This window comes from Gorilla gorilla, chromosome 15, assembly GCF_029281585.2.
Source record: "Gorilla gorilla gorilla isolate KB3781 chromosome 15, NHGRI_mGorGor1-v2.1_pri, whole genome shotgun sequence".
Lineage (NCBI taxonomy): Eukaryota > Metazoa > Chordata > Mammalia > Primates > Hominidae > Gorilla > Gorilla gorilla.
Genome location: NC_073239.2, coordinates 82161217 through 82181392, shown reverse-complemented (window position 1 = coordinate 82181392; position 20176 = coordinate 82161217). Strand labels below are relative to the sequence as shown.

Genomic DNA, 20176 nt, shown 5'->3' with positions numbered 1-20176 from the left:
AGGAATAGGCAACTCCTACCAGGCTGGCTGGGGGGGAAGTGGTCTTTGGTCGGCCTGCCAGTCTCTGGAGAAGTCCTTTTATTCACTGCTTTTGCTTTCTCTTTGTTTTGGGTCCTTTGATTTCAGGAAGCTATGGTTCTTTTGCAGTCTACTTTTTAATAATTCTGGAGGAAGAGGGTAGATTGGATTTTAAAATAAAACAGTAACAGCACTGGGTTATTTAAGTAGAAAGGAAAAAATTACTTCCCTTCAGTCCACGTTCTGCAGGGCAAGATGGGGTAATACAGCAGTTCTCAAATTTTTTTGTCTCAGGACCCTTGTATATACTCTTAAAATGTATGTAGGTTAGTGGCAGAAAATTTAAAATATTTGTCAATTTTAAGATCACAATAATAAACCCATTACATGTTAATATACATATTTCTATTTAAATTAAGTTAAATTAATTAATTTTAGCACGGTGAACTAGATTTAATTTTTAAAAAAACAGGTAAACTGATTTCTTTTTAAAGAAATAAAGGCCGGGCTCGGTGGCTCACGCCTGTAATCCCAGCACTTTGGGAGGCCGAGGCGGGTGGATCACGAGGTCAGGAGATCGAAACCATCCTGGCTAACACGGTGAAACCCTGTCTCTACTAAAAATACAAAAAATTAGCTGGGCATGGTGGTGGGCGCCTGTAGCCCCAGCTACTCGGGAGCCTGAGGCAGGAGAAAGGCGTGAACCTGGGAGGCGGAGCTTGCAGTGAGCCGAGATCGCACCACTCCACTCCAGCCTGGGCGACAGAGCGAGACGCCTTCTCAAAAAAAAAAGAAAGAAAGAAAGAAAATCTGTGGTCAGTTAAGGTCACTTCAGCTGCTTTTTAAAGTCGCTTTTTTCTGGAATGATGGAAGTTGTCGCCAGGGGGCCCGGCCGTGGTGGGCCTGTGCCCCTAGATGGTGGACTTGGAGAAGGAGACCCGCAGGTGGTGGTTCTCCCAGACGTCGTGGTTGTGTAGGGCAATGGGGGGTCTGGACCGCCTCCTCCACGGAGCGCATTTGGATCAGCGCCATCTTGCGGTCCTTCTGGAAGAACTTGAATCCTATGACGACGCCCCCATGGCTGGAGGAGAGGACCTTGAGATCTTCCTCGGATACTGAGGGCGGGATGTTGGAGAGGTGCACGGTGGCCGAGGGCAGGAATATGTTCTGGAAGTTCTTGAAGCCTGGCTTCTTGAAGCGGTGCAGGGGCGAGTTGCCATAGTCCTTGGTCAGGCCCTGGTCCTCCCGGCCCTCGCGGGGCAGCTGCACGTTCTGGTGCTTCGAGGGCGTGATACGGATGAGATGCAGATGGGCTTCCCGTGCAGCTTGTGCCAGTTCAGTTGGCTCATGGCCAGCTGGGCTTGGTTGCCGTCCGCCATCTGAACCAGAGCGTTCTCCTTCTTATTGAACGGGATCTTCACGCGCTGCACGTCCCCGTAGACGCTGAAAAGAATAAAGAGGCTTTGGGGGCTGGGCCCGGTGGCTCACCCTTTTAATCCCAGGACTTTGGGAGGCTGAGGCAGGCGGATCACGAAGTCAGGAGTTCGAGACCAGCCTGACCAACATGGTGAAACCCCGTCTCTACTAAAAATACAAAAATCAGTCGGGCGTGGTGGCGCGGTTGTAATCCCAGCTACTCGGGAGGCTGAGGCAGCAGAATCACTTGAACCCCGGAGGGAGAGGTTGAAATGAGCCGAGATCACACTCCAGCCTGGGCAACAGAGCAAGACTCCGTCTAAAACAAACAAACAAACAAACAAACAAACAAACAAAAACAGAGGCTTTGGGGTGTGACTCTCTGGGTTGAGGCTGCTGACCAGCAAGACAGAATTTCCTGCCCCTGCCAGGCCCGGGATGGCGATCCGGCCTGCCGCTGCAGCTGCCGCCACCGCCGAGGGGATGGCCGGGGGGCCAGGGCTCCGTGGATGTTGGGAACTGAAAGGTCGAAGGCCACGGCCATGTCTGGTCCAGCGAGGGCTTGCTGTCCCCGGAGGGCAGGTCTGGGCGTGGTAGTCGCGGCTCTTGTCGTTGTTGTACTTTACGTTGAGGCTGATGAGCTTGGAGAAGTCGATGCACAGCGTGTGGCAGGCGTTGTAGGTGTTCTGCCAATCCAGCGACAGCTTGGTATGCTGGGCGTTCTTGGGGTCCGTGTACTGCAGCAGGGCCTGGAACTGGTTGTCCTTGATGAAAGTGATGGTCTTCACTGTGCCGAACTTGGAGAAAATCTGGTGCAGCACATCCAGGGTCATGGGGTAGAAGAGGTTCTCCACGATGATCCTGAGCACCGGGCTCTGCCCGGCCATCGCCATCCCTGCGTCTACGGCCACCGCCGGGGCAGTCAAGGCCAGGTTCCCCGACTGGACCAAGTTCACAGCCTGAGGGCCGCCGGGTCCCGCGCCTGGTTGGGAGAGCTGTCGGTCTTCAGCCCCTTGTGGTTGGAGAACTGGATGTAGATGGGCTGGCCGCGCAGCACGGGCGTCACCGAGGTGTAGTAATTCACCATGGTGTTGGCAGCCTCCTCCGTGCTCATCTTGATGAAGGCCTGGTTTTTCCCCTTCAGCATCAGGAGGTTAGTTACCTTCCCAAAGGGCAGCTCCAGGGAGATCACCTCCCCTTCGATGACGTCGATGGGAGCTTCTGGATGTGGGTCACTCTGGAGGGGACACCGGCGCTTCTGCTGTCACCTTTGAACTTCTTGCTGCCATGTCCATTTGCTGCAGAGGCCGAGTTGCTGCTCATGATAAATGGTCTGTTAGTGACACAAGCAGAGAAAAGCTCGTCAGATCCCCGCTTTGTACCAACTGCTGTATCTGGGACAATGCCGTCCATGGCACACACAGCAGACCCGCGGGGGATGGAGTGGAGGCACCAGAATATTTTATTATTTATTTATTTATTTATTTATTTTTGAGACGGAGTCTCGCTCTGTTGCCCAGGCTGGAGTGCAGTGGCACGATCTTGGCTCACTGCAACCTCTGCCTCCTGGGTTCAAGCGATTCTCCTGCCTCAGCCTCCTGAGTAGCTGGGATTACAAGCGCATGCCCAGCTATTTTTTGTATTTTTAGTAGAGATGGGGTTTCTCCACGTTGGCCAGGGTGGTCTCGAACTCCTGACCTCAGGTGATTTGCCCGCCTTAGCCTCCCAAAGTGCTGGAATTACAGGCATGAGCCACCGTGCCCGGCCCATATTTCTATTTTTAAAAATCGTATCTTCCAAACAAAATTTTCAGCAAGAAAAATGAGATTATTTTACATTTTTGAAAAATGGCATTGTTTTGCATTGTGAAATATTTTGAAATTTTTAAAATGTGTGCATAACAGAAGATGAATGGATTCTCAAATATTTACTTTTGCATTCAGTATATTGCAATATGTTGGTTTGGTCAAAATGTGTGAAGAAAATCCAGCTTCACACAGATATGTAGCTGGAAAAGGGAAGAGTATTTAATAGTCCTCTTACATAATTGTGGATATTCTTTTTTGATACTACACCAAAACAGGTGTCTTAAAGGTTAGTTGCAATGTGAAATCTGAAATTATGTCAATGAACTTTTCGTGTTCTGTTACATTAAAATCCACTGGTTTGTTGTGTACTTAGAATGGATCTTTTACCCATGCATGATTTTGTAATACAATGCATTCATTGGTCATTGGAAAATATTTGTCTTTGAATTATGCAGGTATTTCAAATGTTGACACATTTTATTATACCATATCAGAAAAAAATCATGGTCGTTAATATCACCAATCTATTTCATTAAAAAAATCCTTATGTATTGAGAAGCTGTCGCGCTCCACAGTGGTAAACAAAAGTTTTTCCAAATTCTAATTTTTGCCTGGAAGCTCAAATTTTATCATCAGCAACAAATACTATCAGTTGTTTTCCTTGAAGTGACAGGCTCCCTTTGTTCATTTTTAAGAAAATGTCTGCCAAATGCTTAGTCTGAAATAGCATTCTTTGTCATTTGTTCTTTCAAGAAAAAAGAAAAAAAGATGCTCCATGAAAAAAAGTAGTTTGTTCAACTCACAACTCAAATAATTGCCTAAGTGTTTTTCCTAGAGATAACTATCATAGTTTGGAACACAGCAAAAGTACTTTATGCATACTTCTCATTTTGTTACACAGTGGCTCAGTCTGTTGTGTGTTTCCATAACAGAATATCACTGACTGGGTAATTTATAAAGAAAAGAAATGTATTTTTTTACAGTTCTGGAGGCTGAGAAGTTAAGGGGCCCGCCTCTGGGGAGGGCCTCCTTGTTCTGTCATCCCATGGCAGAAGGCAGAAGGGCGAGAGAGCTGCATGTGCAAGAGGAGAAAGGAGGCCGAGTTCCTCCTTTTTATCAGCAACACAGTCCTGCGATAATGGCATTAATCCGTTGATGAGGGCAGAGCCCTCATGACCATAATCACCTCTGAAAAGTCCCACTTCTCAACACTGTTGCAATGGGGATTAAGTTTCCAACACAAGAACTTTAGGGGACATACTGAAACCATAGCACACAGATTATTTTGAAAATTGTCAATATTTAATAGAATTAATTTTGACTGCTTCACCAAAGACACTCTCTCTCTCTCTCTTTTTTTTTTTTTTTAAGTAGAGGCAGGGTCTGAGACTCCTGTCCTCAAATGATCCTCTGGCCTCGGCTGAGGCCTCCCGAAGTGCTGGGATGATGGGGTGAACCAAGGCACCCAGCCTAAGGGCATTTGTTTAAGTGAATTTGGCATTCTTTTTCCTGCAAGTGTGTGACAGTGATGACTAGCACAGTTGGATGCTTAGGCTTTGGTTCATGCTAAAATGCCAGTAGTTTTACCCACCATCAGTGCAAATTGTCCACACAGTGAAAAAGGCAGAAAACATCATATGATTATTATGAAAGTAGTTTTGATTTCAGGAATACCTCAGAAGAATGGCAGGAACCCTCAGGGGTCTATGGCTCACACTTTGAGAACAGCTGGTGTAGTGGATGCAACAAATGACTCAATGTCAGAGACTTCTTACCCCAGCTTTGCCTCAGGCTGGCTCTGTCTTGTGCGAGTCATTTCACCCAAGTGTCTTGGTATTCTTATTTTTGACATAAACTGGTTGGATTAAATGATCTCTATCACCTCATTGTCACCTAAGGAACACTGTGGAGCACGGAACAGTCTTTATCATTGACTTCTTAGCATCATTATTTTTCCTGTTTTTCTCTAATATGGCTTGCTCTGCTGTGTTGTCAGGATAAATAAGCACATATTCTCTTCTTATCCCTTTACAAAAGGGAGGGCAACTGGCTCTCCTGTAGAGCAGGAGCTCTATTGTAGAGAATGAGCTGAATGATCCACCTCTACTGCTTAGGGAGAAGATTTGACATCCGTGTATGCTATTTGAACACTGTGCCTTTGGTCCCAAATTGTTCCCGGAGCGGGGGCATTTTCAGTTAATGTGTGTGGGGGGAGGGGGGCTCTTTGTCATGAAATTCAGCCAGGAAAATAGGGGCCAAGCTATAATAATAAGAGAAATGTGCATTTTTCATGAAAAATAAAGAAGACCAGACTGGAGGGTTTTCTGAAGAAATCTACATTATTTGGTGGTGGTGATGTACATTTGCCTTCAGATGGAAAGAAGCCAGCGTTCTCCTACTTCTCCTTTAGCCCTGTTTATGTGTCAGAATTTACCTCTTGCCTCTACAGAGACAGCAAAAGCCTAAGCTAAGGGAAAATGCAGTGATCCTAGCTGATGCCTGAAGAGACAGAATTTGTGAGGCTCAAGAAGGGACAGGCCGGGCGCAGTGGCTCACGCCTGTAATCCCAGCACTTTGGGAGGCCAAGGCGGGAGGATCATGAGGTCAGGAGATTGAGACCATCCTGGCTAACACGGTGAAACCCCGTCTCTACTAAAAATACAAAAAATTAGCCGGGCCTAGTGGCGGGCGCCTGTAGTTCCAGCTACTCAGGAGGCTGAGGCAAGAGAATGGCGTGAACCTGGGAGGCGGAGCTTGCAGTGAGCCGAGATCGCACCACTGCACTCCAGCCTGGGCGACAGAGCAAGACTCCATCTCAAATAAATAAATAAATAAATAAATAAATAAAAGAAGGGACTGCAGGGCTGGGACTGCATTATCCTAAGAGAAGTGGTATGCCTGGGGAACCTGACGAGGGCCACATGTAAGACAGGATTGTAGAGAAAAGGAGAACGAACATTCACATAAGACAGCACACAAAAGGCAGCACAGAAACATATCGTCGCCTTTGTGAATTTTATAAAAACCAAAATGTAGCTAACCAAGGTATGTCTTGTTTCCTCCACCTTTGTAAAGCTTTAGAATAAGTACTTGAACACTTCAACAGAAGAGTGGCATTTGGTCTGGAGAAGAGAGGTGGGTCAATATGGCAGAAGCTCTTGAAGCGAACCTCCACCTAACCAAATCATCCGGGTAGCAGATGCTCCCTGTTGCCTCTATAGAACCCGCTAATGCCCACGGCGTGCCAGATACCCAACTAGTAGAGGTACTCTCAGGTACTTCTGTTCCCACAAATTGAGCTAAGCGCTCACGAGAAGCCAGGGCTATTGGTTCCCAACCCACATCTTACCATGTTACTTGCAATTCTGATTATGCATTTTAATTATCATGAAAACCAATGAAATGTGAGTGCAAAAATAAGTTCTTGTTCCTATGAAAACTGGAGTTGTATGCTTTGGAAAGAGTTGATAAAAGGAAGTTACACACAAAAATTGCTGTTGAATTAGTGTGGGAAAGACATGTGGTGAAGACTAGCAAAAAAATCATAAATATTTTAGGGTAATTCTCGGTAATGTAGAGTAAGGCTCGGATTGCCTTGTGTGTTTCAGTTCTCCTTCTACTCTAAAGAAACCCATACTGGAATGTATGGTAGATTCCAATAGAAAAGTAAGCTCTGTGAGTGCAGAGACTTTGTGTTGTTTACTGCTGTGTCCTTATCACCTAAATTATGTCTGGCACATAGTAGGAACACAACACATATTTGTAGAATAAATAAACTGTAGGTTGGGCGCAGTGGCTCACGCCTGTAATCCCAGCACTTTGGGAGGCCGAGGTGGGCGGGTCATGAGATCAAGAGATCAAGACCAGCCTGGCCAACATGGTGAAACGCCGTCTCTACTAAAAATACAAAAATTAGCTGGGCATGATGGCACACTCCTGTAATCCCAGCTACTCGGGAGGCTGAGGCAGGAGAATTGCTTGAACCTGGGAGGTGGAGGTTGCAGTGAGCTGAGATCACACCACTGCACTCCAACCTGGCGACAGAGCGAGACTCTGTCTCAAAAAAATAAATAAACTGTAGATACAGGGAATGCAAGAAAGATAAAGCAGAACTTCAATTAATAGATACCTGCTCCAAGAAAATGCCTTGATCCTACCCTTAAAGAAAATGGTAACTAAACTTACCTTTATGTGCTTTAAGTTAAAATTGAAAGTTTAAGGTATGCTTTTACCATTTTCCCTGGTTTCCCTTGCAGATATTTTTAGGTAGTGAAATATCTACTGTCCTGACCACATTGGACAGGGGGGCTTAGCTTGTATTCAGAAGTGGGGACAGCATTTTGGTTATCTAATAGGCACTGCCCACCCCATGGTGGATTTCCAGATCAGCAGAGGACTACCCAGATCATGAGCCTTAATGCAGACTCCTCTGATCTCCCCTCTTCAGAAGGTAACTAGAAAAACCTGCTCTGGCTCAGAAAGGAAGAGACCTGATAGGAGGCAGGTTGCATCTCTAGATAGAGATTGGTCCAGTAGATGTAGGCCAGAAGGAAAGGCCATCCCTTTGAACCTTCTCTGACCCTGCGGTAAGCTATAGTGGGGATGTGTGCAGGTAACAAATGCCTCTTCCACTTCAGATTGTGTTTGAGATTCTTTGGATTTGGACTTAGAGGATCTGAGCTCAAATTTCTATATACAATTAGCCCTTGAACAACACAGGTTTGAACTACACAGTCCACTTATACGTGAATTTTCTTTTGCCTCTGCCACCCCAGAGACAAGAAGACCAAACCCTCCTCTTCCTCCTCCTCCTTCTCAGTATGCCTACTTAACATGAACGTGATAAGGATGAAGTGGAAGTGATGATCCACTTCCATGTAATGAATATAAATATATTTTCTCTTTCTCCTTCCTTCCTTCCCTTCTTCCTTCCTTTTCCTTCCTTCCTTCCCTCATTTTCCTTCCTTCCTTCTTTCGCTTTTTCCTTCCTTCCTTCCTTCCCTCCTTCCTTTCTTTCTTGACAGAGTCTTGCTCTGTCATGCAGGCTGGAGTGCAGTGACACAATCGTAGCTCACTGCAGCCCTGAACTCCTGGGCTCAAGTGATCCTTCTGTCTCAGCCTCTGGAGTAGCTGGAACTATAGGTGCACAACACCACACCCAGCTAATTATTTATTTATTTTTTTAATTTTTTCTTTTTTTTGAGATAGAGTCTCATTCTGTCACCCAGGCTAGAGTGCAGTGGCATTATCTCGGCTCACTGCAACCTCTGCCTCCCAGGTTCAAGCAATTCTCCTGCTTCAGCCTTCCATGTAGCTGGGATTACAGGCGCCCACCACCATGTCTGGCTAATTTTCATATTTTCAGTAGAGACGGGGTTTCACCATGTTGGCCAGGCTGGTCTCAAACTCCTGACCTCAGATGATCTGCCCACCTCAGCCTCCCAAAGTGTTGGGCCACCGTGCCCAGTCAATTATTTTTTATTTTGTAGAGATGGAGACTCACTGTGTTGCCCAGGCTGGCCTCAAACTCCTAGACTCAAGTGATTCTCCTGCCTTGGCCTCCCAAAGTGCTAGGATTACAGGTGTGAGCCACCATGCAAGGCCTATAATTAATAACATTTTCTTTCCTCTAGCTTACTTTATTGTATATAAGTAAGCTTTATTGTATATAAGCATATATACTTTATTGTATATAAGTATATAAGACATACAAAATATGTGTTAATTGGTTGTTTATAATATTGGTAAGGTTTCCAGTCAACAGTAGGCCATTAGTAGTTAAGTTTTGGGGAAGTTAAAACTTACATGTGAAGTTCTTACTGCACAGGAGTTGGTGCCCTTGTCCCTGTGTTATTCAAGGATCAACTACTAATATATTAACCTTGTGGCCTTGAACTAATTAGCACACTTCTCCAAGCCCTCCAAGCCAGAACTTCCTAACTGGTGGCCAGGGAGTGGGTTACAGGTATGATAAGATATTGATCCTCTCAATGCAAGGCCTAGGGCAGCTAGAACCTCTGGGTTAATTACCTCTGGTGCCAGCAGCCTCATACTTTTTCTGTAGTGTGATGTGTGTGTGTGTGTGTGTGTGTGCACATAAATGTTTTTTTTCAGTTTCCTATGTGTATCATGATATGGAACAGGTTATGAACATTAAGAGTTGCAGCATTAGCTCCTCAGCTAATAATGCCCATTATGCCTCTGTGAACAGGTTGTTGAGAGGGTCATATGAGATATAGGTGTGAAATACTGTGAAAACTGTGAGAGTTATAAAGTAGTAGGCAGGGTGCAGTGGCTCACGCCTGTAATCCCAGCACTTTGGGAGGCCGAGGCGGGTGGATCACCTGAGGTCGGGAGTTCAAGATCAGCCTGACCAACATGGTGAAACCCTGTCTCTACTAAAAATACAAAATTAGCCAGGCACGGTGGCACATGCCTGTAGCCCCAGCTACTTGGGAGGCTGAGGCAAGAGAATCGCTTGAACCTGGGAGGTGGAGGTTGCGGTGAGCTGTGATCGTGCCATTGCACTCCAGCCTGGGCAGCAAGAGCAAAACTCCGTCTCAATAAAATAAAATAAAATAAAATAAAGCAGGAGGCCTCATGACAGACCAAGTGCCTGGTGTTATCTAGCAGCACAGGAAAGTTTGATTCCATTTCTCTAGCCCTAGTTTCTTCACCAGATTCTTGAATCAGTAGAGAAAGAAGGGTGGGGGCAGGAGGAGTTGGCATATGGTGATCAAAATATTATCTTTATTTCTGATAACTCTGATATTAGCATTATCTGTAGACAAGTGAGCTTCCTAATACTAAACCCCAATATCAGGCCAATTTTCCCACCCAGTCATGGGTAACTCCAAATATTCATCTCCTGCAGGGGAAATGTCTGTACAGGGCAGAAAGCATACTCCCTGTGGGCAGAAAAGAGAAGAGGAGGGGATTGGTCCATGCATGTCAAGTTTCTTCTTCTACACTTGCCAGTCAGATACCTCACTTACCTCTCCTGGGACGGAGTGAGGGGTGGGAGGGAACAGGGGCAGGAGTGTTCCATTAATAGACTAGTGGGTAGGATTCTTCACACAGAAGAATGCACATCAGTTGCACCTGCTTGAGATTTGGAAGGAGGCTGTGGTCTGTGTTGTCTGCTGTTTCCTTGCAAATATGGGCACAGGGGCACTGGACTTCCACAGGTGTCATTCTGGAGCCACACCTGCTGTGGTGGCTTCCTGGTCCCTTCAGCTTCTTGACGGGGACAGAGGTAGCAGCTTCTTTAGCAGACATTTCTGCACTGTTCTGCTGGTTATTGCTGGCAACATAGCCTAGGACCTGCTCCTTTAGCCTACCAGTGAATTTTTAAGCACCTAATTTCCTGAATTAAATTCTTTTCTTCTTAGAGTGTTCAAGTGGTGGCTATTATCTGAAATATAACAGTGATAGAGGAGCATTTTATCAGTATTAACCTTTCTTGGAAACCTTCTCTTTTGCTGTCCCCTCCCTGCCTTCCTGCATTGGTTCTTTTTGTTTCTTATTGACCACCATTGGGTCACATACCTATACCTAAAACTATCACTTACCAAGGGAACACTGTCCATGTTCAGATCACACTGATCATCAAATAACCAGTGTGGAATGGTGAGCATCCTAGCTTTTTAGACATATATTTTCTCATCTAGCAGCTTAGGTTCTGCTGATTATTTTGGGACCCCATGCCTAGGTCTTAGAGAGAAATCTTCAACATTTAAAAGCTAATCTTATTCCAAGCTACCTCACCAGATTCCTGGGTTCTTCTCTAATTATAATCTAAACTAGCACTCTTCTGCAACACATTAAATATCTGTTGAATAACAACAACAGTGATATCTGTTATTATGAATAACACAATAAATATCTGTTGAATTGATTGGATTTTAACTCTGAGTCTGGCAGTTTCAGAGGCAGCCCTGGGTTACCCTGGGTTACTACTGATGGAGAGTAGGCTACAAAGCCATTACACCTCAGCCATCGGCTACTCAAGTGCATGCCTTGGAATGGCAGCAGGAAGGGCAGGTGAAACTCATTGTCAGACCCTTGTCTCCAGTTCATTACTTAAAAAAGAACAAAGACTTCTAGATGCCCTTGAAGAAAGAGGAGTGCCGTCTTCCCTTTTGTCACCTGGGTTGCTTTCTGGAGAAATCAGGCCTCACCTCCTTCCACAGTCTGACACAGTGATGACATTTTTTAAGGACGGTAGTGGTTTTGGTTAAATTATCTTTCCTCTTGGAGATTCAGATCCAATCAGTGAATATATATCGAGTATCTGCTTCATGCAAAGAATGCACGGGGCTGTAGAGTACACATCTTGTTTCTTATCCCCAAGTGGTTTATCAACTCATGTGTAAACAATGCTTTTTCTTGTTTTTCACTACTCAAGTCATTAAAAGAAGATCTAAAATTCATATTTCTGATTCATTTGAATGTGTGCATATGGGGAGATAGGAAGGAGTTTTACTTCAGTTCATAAAAGTTTTAAACTGCAATCTTTTTCTGGAGGGCAGTGGGGACAGAGTCTCACTCTGTTGCCCAGGTTGGAGTTTAGTGGAATAATCACGGCTCACTGCAACCTCTGCCTCCTGGGCTCAAACAATCCTCCTGCCTCAGCCTCTTGGCACATGCCACCATGGGGGCCCAGCTAATTTTTCTGTAGAGATGAGGTCTCACTACTGCCCAGGCTGGTCTCAAACATCTGGACTCAACTGATCCTCCCACTTCAGCCTCCCAAAGTGCTGGGATTACAGGCATAAGCCACCACACCCAACCTACAATCTTTTAAGTCATTTTCTGGAGAATGAAAGAGATTTACTGGTTGTGACCCTTTAGGGACCTCTCTGCTTGGAAGGAAGGGACTATGTTTTTTTGAATCATTTTTTTTAGTAGCTAACCCAGCTGAACTGTAAAGCCACACAGGCAGGGAGTTGATGATATCACTCACCTGTGTATTTGCAGTTGCCAAGCCCATTTTTGTTAGATGCCTGACAAATGCCAACGGATCTAGGGAAGAGTGAAGGAAGGGGTGCCACAGTCCAAGAGGAAATACATAGTCCAAGAGGAAATACACAATGCATTTTAGATGAGGGATAGTTTGATATTCACCCACCCTCTCTACCTTGACCAGTGATCTCTCCTTGCTACCTCCTTTCAGCCATGCTCAGCCACTGCACCTGTTTCTAGAGCATTAGTAGCTTCTGCAAATATTGCAAACCCTTTCAGGACCTCCCATCTAAATTAATTCCTGTAAAAACAAGACAAAAAGGCAATTTGAAGGAGAAACGGGGCCTTCAAAATTCTTTAAGTCAGCATAAGATTTTTTTTTAAGTAAGAATATCACTGTATTTTCCTACTGGTAATTTTTCTTTTTTTCTTTTTCAACTTTTATTTTAGATTCAGGTACATGTGCAGCTTCGTTACCTGTGTAGACTGCATGATGCTGAGGTTTGGGGTATGAACAGGTAATTTTTCTATAGCTTCAACCTTTTCTCCTCAAAATGAAAAAAACACCACCAAAAAATCCCAGCCAGGTGTGGTGGGTCACACCTATTATCCCAGTGCTTTGGGAGGCCGAGGTGGGAGGACCACTTGAGCCCAGGGATTCAAGGCCAGCATGGGCAACATAGTGAGCCCTTACCTTTACAAAAAATAAATAAAGTTAGCCAAGCATAATGGTGTGTACCTGTAGACCCAGCTACTCGAGAGGTTGAGGTTGGAGGATTGCTTGAGCTAGGGAGGTCAAGGCTGCAGTGAGCCATGATTGCACTCCAGCCTGAGCAACAGAGTGAGGCCCTGTCTTAAAAAAAAAAAAAATGTTTGCATTTCTGAATGGCTAGCATCCCCTTGGATCTGCAGTTAGGCTCCCTACATTCCAGCCTTAGCACAATCATCTGGGTAGTTTCAGCCTTCTTCCAGAAAATCAGTTTTGTCTGCCCACCGTAGCCACGCTGCTTCTGATCACAGCGCATCTTCCCCTGGGCATAGGAGGAATCCTTGCCCTTATACTGGGGCACTTTGTAAGGCTGATGCTTGCCACACTTCTTACAGAAAGCTCTTCTGGTTTTAGGCACATTGACCATATTTGCAGTAGAGCTTTCTACACGATGAAAACAGGAAGTTTGGGGTCTGCAATTCTTGCTTCACCTGCCTCGTGCCTAACAAGAAAGGGAGGAATCAATACTTTCTTTCAAAGGCATTTCATCTGATAAACTCTCAGCCCAAGGCATGACAGTCAATTTCTGTAGATAATAAAACCTCTCGGGGTCAATGAGGAGATACCCTTAATATCTAAGTGTGTGACTGGGGTCATATTCATTCAGTATAGAATGAACAGTGTCTAAACATTTGTTATGGGCCAAGTCGTGTCCCCATAAAATTCCTATGTTGAAGTCCTAACCTGTATTACCTTAGAATGTAACTGTATTTGGAGATAAGTTCTTTAAAGGCATGATTAAGTGAAAATGAGGTCTTTAGAGTGAGCTCTAATACAATATGATTGGTATCCTTATAAGAAGAGGAAATTTGGACAGAGAGAGAGAGACAACAGACATGTTCGCAGGCATGGATGAAAGACCTGTGGGGTCCCAGCGAGAACGCGGCCATCTGCAAGCCAAGGAGAGGCCTCAGAACAAACCAAACCTTACCACGCTTTGAGCTTGGACTTTTAGCCTCCAGAACTGCGAGCAAACACATTTCTGTTGTTTAGGCCCCTTTGTCTGTAGTATTTTCTTGTGGCAGCCCTAGCAAACTCATTCCACATTTCTTACAGAATTCTTCACTGTGGTGTTACCACAAAGATGTGTTTGTGCAATGCATTTGTTGTTCTTACTGGGCGCTGTGTGATTGAGATTACAGAACAAGGCACAACTGACTGATAACACACGGAAACAGGTTTTGCTAGAGGGAAGCAGTTGGCAGGACTTTATGAAGTCTCGGGAAATTGTATACTCCTTCACACCTAGAGTTATTTTTTTAACCCCCAAAATGATTCCTTTAAATGTTTCTTTTTTATCTGTTCACTCCCATATCCTCTTCTCTCTCCACTTCGCCACGCTTCCACTTTCCCCATCACCCAGTCCCCCCCACGACACACACACACCCGCCAACACATCCATGTGCCCTTGAGCAGGCCCTGATATCCATTTCTGCCTCTGCCTAATAAAAATTAAAATAGCTCCTTCCTTTTGGCCAGAACCGCCATCTTCCAGTAATTCGCCAAAATGACGAACACAAAGGGAAAGAGGAGAGGCACCCGATATATGTTCTCTAGGCCCTTTAGAAAACATGGAGTTGTTCCTTTGGCCACATGTATGCGAATCTATAAGAAAGGTGATATCGGCCGGGCGCGGTGGCTCACGCCTGTTAATCCCAGCACTTTGGGAGGCCGAGGCGGGCGGATCACGAGGTCAGGAGATTGAGACCATCCTGGCTAACACGGTGAAACTCCGTCTCTACTAAAAATACAAAAAATTAGCCGGGCGTGGTGGCAGGCGCCTGTAGTCCCGGCTACTCCGGAGGGTGAGGCAGGAGAATGGCGTGAACCCGGGAGGCGGAGCTTGCAGTGAGCCGAGATCGCACCACCGCACTCCAGCCTGGGCGACAGAGCGAGACGCCGTCTCAAAAAAAAAAAAAAGAAAGAAAGAGAGAAATAGAGAAAGAGAAAGAGAGAAAGAGCGAGAGGAAGGAAGGAAGGAAGGAAGGAAGGAAGGAAGGAAGGAAGGAAGGAAGAAAGAAAGAAAGAAAGAAAGAAAGAAAGAAAGAAAGAAAGAAAGAAAGAAGAAAGAAAGAAAGGTGATATCGTAGATATCGTAGACATCAAGGGAATGGGTACTGTTCAAAAAGGAATGCTCCGCAAGTGTTATCATGGCAAAACTGGAAGAGTCTGCAGTGTTACCCAGCACGCCATTGGCATTGTTGTAAACAAACAAGTTGAAGGCAGGATTCTTGCCAAGAGAATTAATGTGCGCATTGAGCACATTAAGCACTCTAAGAGCCAAAATAGCTTCCTGAAACAGGTAAAGGAAAATGATCAGAAAAAGAAAGAAGCCAAAGAGAAAGGTACCTGGGTTCAACTGAAGCACCAGCCTGCTCCATCCAGAGCAGCACACTTTATGAGAACCAATGGGAAGGAGCCTGAGCTGCTGGAACCTATTCCCTATGAATTCATGGCATAATTGGTGTTAAAAAAAAAAAAAAAGACCTCTAGACTATAAAAATGTTTCTCTTTATTCAGAAGTGTGGTGTCCTCTCCCGCAAAGAAATATATATATAAATCTATAAATATATATGTATATATACATATATATACACATGTATATATACATACATATATATGTATATATTTTTATATATACATTTATATACATGTATATATACATTATATATACATGTATATATACATATATACATTATATATATATTTATATATAAATATATATGTATATATAAATATGTATATATTTATATATAAATATATATGTATAAGTGTATATATATACATATATACATATATATACATATATGTATATATACATATATGTATATATACATATATATGTATATATATACATGTATATATGTATATATACATGTATATATATACATGTATATACGTATATATATACATGTATATATATACATGTATATATATACATATATACATGTATATATATACATATATACATATATATATACGTATATACATATATGTATATATATACATATATACATATATGTATATTATATATATTTATATATATAAATATATATGTATATATAAATATATACATAAATATATACATATATATTTATATATAAATATGTATAAATATATATGTATATATAAATATATATAAATATGTATAAATATATATTTATATATATAAATATATATTTATATATTTATATATATAAATATATATTTATATATAAATATATATAAACATATATATATATATTTTTTTGAGATGGAGTCTCACTCTTGTCACCCAGGCTGGAGTGCAGTGGCACGATCTTGGCTCACCACAACCTCCGCCTCCCAGGTTCAAGTGATTCTTCTGCCTCAGCCTCCGGAGTAGCTGGGAATACAGGCACGTGCCACCATGCCCGGCTAATTTTTTTTGGTAGTTTTAGTAAAGATGGGGTTTCCCCATGTTGGCCAGGCTAGTCTCAAATTCCTGACCTCAGGTGATCTGCTTGCCTCAGCCTCCCAAAGTGCTGGGATTACAGGAGTGAGCCACCACACCCGGCCCTCCCACAGAAATATTTAAGGTAAATTTTAATTGTGCGGTAATTCATTATGTAATGTCTTTACTATTCAAATTTAATGTGTTTCTTGCTGAAAGTATGCAACAAATTACTGAATTGGTTAGAAATTGGCCAGTATTATGTATGAAATATTTTTACTGGTTTGAAGATAGTCCCTCTAAATCATCAAGGAAGAAATAAAATAATTCACAAAAATTGAAAAAAAATTAAAAGAAAAATAAAAGAGCTGCTGTATTCTGTTTTGGTTTGTTTGTTTTCCTACGGCTTTATGCAGATTTCTGCAACCAAAAGTTGAGACAGGTTTGAAAACCTGTTTGTGAGGGTAAGATTTTTCTACTTGACCTCAAATCAGTCAGGGAAGATGGGTTCAGCAAATCAGGCAGTCACTCTGAGGTGTTAGGAGAGGTTTTTATTAGGGGAGGAAAACTACCTGCAAGACTTGGTTGGGAATCCACCGTGTCTACAGGGCAAAAAGGCACAGTGGACGCAGCTCCGATGAGGACTACATATGAGGTAGGAGCAGAGAAAGAGTCTCCTGTGGCTGGGGGCCCAGAAAAGCCCCAGGTCAGGGTCTACAGGAGTCTGTCTCCCACCTGGGGTGCCATGATGTCAGCTCCCTCATATATGGAAGTAGATTAGGCTCTGGGAGGCCTAGAGTCACTTACCTCTGGATGTGAACTGTAAAAATTCCATTTCCTGAACAATAAATAAGAATAAAATAGGCCGGGCACGGTGGCTTACGCCTGTAATCCCAGCACTTTGGGAGGCCGAGGCGGGTGGATCACCTGAGGTCAGGAGTTCAAGGATAGCCTGGCCAACATGGTGAAACCCTGTCTCTACTAAAAACACAAAAAATTAGCTGGGCGTGGTGGCACGCCCCTGTAATCCCAGCTACTAGGGGGGCTGAGGCAGGAGGATCGCTTGAACCTGGGAGGCGGAGGTTGCAGTGAGCCAAGATCATGCCACTGCACTCCAGCCTGGGCAACAGAGTGAGATTCTGTCTCAAAAAAAAAAAAAAAAAGAATAAAGTAAGATTAGACTAGATCAAACAAACAGGCCGGGTGTGGTGGCTCACACCTGTAATCCTAGCACTTTGGGAGGGCAAGGCAGGTGAATCACAAGGTCAGGAGTTCAAGACCAGCCTGGTCAATATGGTAAAACCCTGTCTCTACTAAAAATACAAAAATTAGCTGGGCGTGGTGGCAGGTGCCTGTAATCCCAGCTACTTGGGAGGCTAAGGCAGGAGAATTGCTTGAACCTGGGGGTGGGGAGGCAGAGGTTGCAGTGAGTCAAGATCATGCCATTGCACTTCAGCCTGGGCAACAGAGTGAGACTCTGTCTCAAATAAATAAATAAATAAATAAATAAATAAATAAATAAATAAATAACAACCACACATCAGGCTGGCCTAGCTCAGGGGCAGGGGCAATGGGCAGAGCCTCACCTGCTCTCACCTTGCCTGTCCTTCCTTCTCCTCTAGCAGTAACCAAGGACTCTCAGTGGATCCCCTTGACTGAAACCCAGGGTGAAAATAACCAGATTTGATTATTTCTAAGGTAAATGATGTTCTGGGCAACAATGGGCTTTGGGGGAAGAGGTACTGATTTATAGTGTCTGCTGATTTCAGTGGTGTAAATACTACCACCATGGCTAAATTCGAACTTACCAACAACACATCACTGAATGCAGCATTGGCCATGCAATCGCATATCATATAGTAAAGTAATTATGAAGTAACAAGGGATTTTTTTTCTTTTTGTTTTTTTGAGATGGAGTCTTGCTCTGTTGCCCAGGCTGGAGTGCAGTGGCACTAGCTCAACTCAACTGCAAACTCCACCTCCCAGGTTCAAGTGATTCTCCTGTAGAATTGTATCTTTATTCTCCTGCCTCAGCCTCCTGAGTAGCTGGGACTACAGGCACCCACCACCACACCCAGCTATGTCTGTATTTTTAGTAGAGGCAGGATTTTGCCATGTTGCCCAGGCTAGTCTCGAACCTCTGACCTCAAATGATCCACCTGCCTCGGCCTCCCAAAGTGCTGGGATTACAGGCATAAGCCACTGCGCTCTACTGAAATAATCAGTTTTGAATATTTATTACCTTTGTTTTAATACAGTTTATTTGATTGTAAGTTTATATAATTCAATTTTTTGAGAACGGCTGTGTTTAACAATCAGCTTACAAAATTCCTGAAAATTTAACAATTGGTTCTTGCAAACTGGTATCCAGGATACCACTCACTATCAAGGACCTTTTTAGCTCCAACCTTCTAAATGTTTATACTAAGGCATAAACCATTTGAAGCTGGGAAGGGGCAAGTGGGAATAATCCTAGGGATTTTGAGAGTGTGCTCAGGAGGAAAAAAACAAAACAAAACATGTTTTCAATGTAACATCCATCACAGAGAAGAGAACTTGGCAAAAAACAGGTGCCCAGTCAGTGAATGATACAATGTCTCAATGAGGCAATGACTCAACCCTCACTCAGTAGGCTCTGTACTTCAAGTTATTTTTTCAGTTAATACTAGGGAGGGTTTATACTCATCCAGCCACATTCTATCATCCAGCCTTCCAGTGGGCCAGGGAGCACCAACTGTGCTGATACCTGTGGCAAAAAGGTGCCAGCAATGCACTGTTAGTGTGTTAACTAACTTTACACAGGCTCCAACAAGGACTTCGTCCAATGACCCAAGCTGATTCCAGTGGATAACTCAGCCAGGTCAAGAGGCCCACGTGGGCCTCCAGGCCACATGATCACCCGCTATGGGTGGGTATGATCTTACTGTGTCTTATCACTCTCCCTGGCTACTATCTCCCTTCTGGTAGGATCAGTGTTTAATTCATATTTTTGTACTTCCATTCTTCCCAGAGTTTTTGAGAATAGTGTGCATGTTCAATAGCCAAGTAGTTAAGAGCATGGATTCTGAGCCAGACTCTCTGGGACCAAAAATTCTAGTTCTGTGACTTACTAGCTGTGTAATCTTGGGCAAGCTGCTTAACTTCTCTGGACCTCAATTTTATCCTCTATAAAATATGAATAATAACAGTACCTACTTCACAGAAATATTGGGAAGATTAAATGAGTTTTATACATACCCAGTATACCCTGTACTTAGAACAATGCCTGGCACATAGAATATACTATTTAAATGTCAGCTGTTATTATTACATAATATATATATATGTTCTATTGGCCAGGCACAGTGGCTCACACCTGTAATCCCAGCACTTTGGGAGGCCAAGGTGGGCAGATCACGAGGTCAGGAGATCAAGACCATCCTGGCTAACACAGTGGAACCCCAGCTCTACTAAAAATACAAAAAATTAGCCAGGTGTGGTGGCGGGCACCTGTAGTCCCAGCTATTTGGGAGGCTGAGGCAGGAGAATGGCGTGAACCCGGGAGGCGGAGCTTGCAGTGAGCCGAGATCATGCTACTGCACTCCAGCCTGGGCAACAGAGCGAGACTCATCTCAGAAAAAAAAAATAATTATATATATATATATATATATATATATATTCTGTTATTATTATGTGATAGATGAATGAATGCAGGTATCCAAAAACATGGGGAAAAAGACCCTGAATGGTTGTGTAAGTATTCTTCTGGAAAACAAGGCCAAGTATGGAATTATAATAATAAATATAATA

The 20176-nt window shown here is 43.7% G+C and overlaps 1 pseudogene; it reads right to left on the bottom strand.

Annotated features, from left to right (window-relative positions):
- Window positions 1–863: 863 nt before the first annotated feature.
- On the bottom strand, window positions 864–2875 carry LOC101154163 (polypyrimidine tract-binding protein 1-like; annotated as a pseudogene).
- Between the last annotated feature and the right edge of the window lie 17301 nt (window positions 2876–20176).